The sequence below is a fragment of the Opisthorchis viverrini genome (genome assembly GCF_000715545.1).
Source record: "Opisthorchis viverrini unplaced genomic scaffold opera_v5_356, whole genome shotgun sequence".
Classification (NCBI taxonomy): Eukaryota; Metazoa; Platyhelminthes; class Trematoda; order Opisthorchiida; family Opisthorchiidae; genus Opisthorchis; species Opisthorchis viverrini.
In genome coordinates, this window is record NW_008752007.1 from 508057 (window position 1) to 510096 (window position 2040).

The following is a 2040-nucleotide window of genomic DNA, read 5'->3' on the forward strand; positions in this document are numbered from 1 at the left end:
CAAGAATGAAATTCTGCTCAGAAAAATTATCTATTAGCCACACTACCGCTGTTGACTGGAAGAACTCTCTTCGCGAAATTTGCGCCTGGCGGCTTTTGCAGACTCCAACAGTTATCAGCGGCCCAGGTTTACACGAGGAGATCGGTGAAACACTAATACCTCGCCGTAAAAACCACGCAGGGCGAGTCTTTCCCCAGCAGTGGCACGCCTAAAAGATGCAGAATAAACGCCAATGCGGCCCACTCTGATCTTTAGTGGATAGCTATTTGTGTGAGTTCGTTTGGAGGCAAAGGTCCCGAAAAACGGACCTTTTCATGCAAATTATTAACGACATGTCCCAATTTCACCCTCTTCAATAAAAACTAAAAGTACAAATTTCATATCCTCTTTTTTCTAATCTTTTTTGAGTGGCGGGGCTTATCTGGAAAAGATCCTGAATGGCATCTCCGAAGGCATCTGGCTATCAAGGTTGAATCGTTTAGCGCCCTGGGCTGACGACACTCCAGAGGTCTACTATCGCCGCTGATTTGTCAAGTTGGATCGATTTCAGGGTCTGCTCAAATTAGAAAATCCATTGTTACCTGTAATTGCGACCCAAAAGGGTGGGAACATATGAATACAAATGGACGGAAATGGTATTCAATCTGGAAGTGTGTTCACGGCTGACCCCTAGTACCGGACTGCGGAGAGAGTATGCTTACATAGTGGTTTGTTAATAATATGGTTACAGCATATACCCGTCGTTGAATGCTTTTCTCGAGCTGCGAAAACAGCAGGGTTGGTTGTCGAAGCCATTTTCGATGCTGAACTATGCGTACCATTGTCATTATCTCCATAGTTTCCAAAGCTTCGCATGACGAATGCGAGACAGGAAGCAAGATAATACTTGCGTGGGTATGGCAGTCGCGGTACCGTCGTCGCAACGTCGTACTTGGGTTCGTGGACAGCCCCGTACATGAACATCTTTGGTGCGCCAGTTGGGGATGTCAGGGTAGTTAGAAGTGGCCAAAGAATTGTGACAAATTACGACCACATGAGTCAAGAATATATTTTGGCGTAGTTCATTTCTGCCATTCAAATGAGGCCATATCTAGATTGGGCACTAAAAAGGTCTGTTAGGGGGCACTATTGTATGAGTTAGACTGCGGCCCGAAATAGCAGCAACATAAGAGTGGTCAAAATTTTAACTACGTCGGTGACTCGACACTGTCCGATCTCAAAACTGATTTAGTTGGAGATATCAGGAGACGGCAGTTTGCGGTTGATGGGAACGTGGATGGCTATATATGACTTGCGTGCATTAGCTAAATTGCGCACAACCCAGGCCCTACCCAGTTATGTAATCACCCATGAACCTGGATAGAAAGGGCAGTTGTGTGAGTAAACGGTCCCCTAAATCGTGGTTGAAACCTATGTGGCTTCGTAGGCAGTTCATATAAATGGGAATGTTTAGCTGGCAAGAAATTGGGAAGGTAGGGGAATTATGCATTGGATCGTGTCATCACAGACAGCGTTTGGAACATTTCGGGAGGTGGGCGAATGAGCTGCAGAGTAGGACAAGCTATCAATAATGATCCACAGTGAACAGTAGCCGGCTGGGGATATGGATGACTTTCTGATATTGATTGCCGCGCGGAAAGGCGGTAACTAACCCTGGAAGTCGGGTGAGTCTAGGTAGATTAATAGTTTTGAGCATGCAGCGACAAGAGATCAGGGGAAAAAGGTGAGGTTAATGATGGCTTGTTTGGCACTGTCACAGCCTTATGAAGAAGCCTTATGAGACTCCACAAAACGAACTGCGTCGGAACGTCACATGGCCTGTTAGCTTACAGGAGACACCAGTTTTCATTCTGCTATAAATGATGTTTTGATTCAAAGGAGGATCACTCGGGATGTATGACACAAAGTTTATTCCTTTCTATTTTTTCCCTTCTCCAATTACAAAAGGCTTTGTATGAGTTTAGGCATAGGACCGAATGTCTTTTGTAGGAGGGAATATGATTGAAAGCACAGTTGTCAGCCATGCAGGCTTTCCAGTCG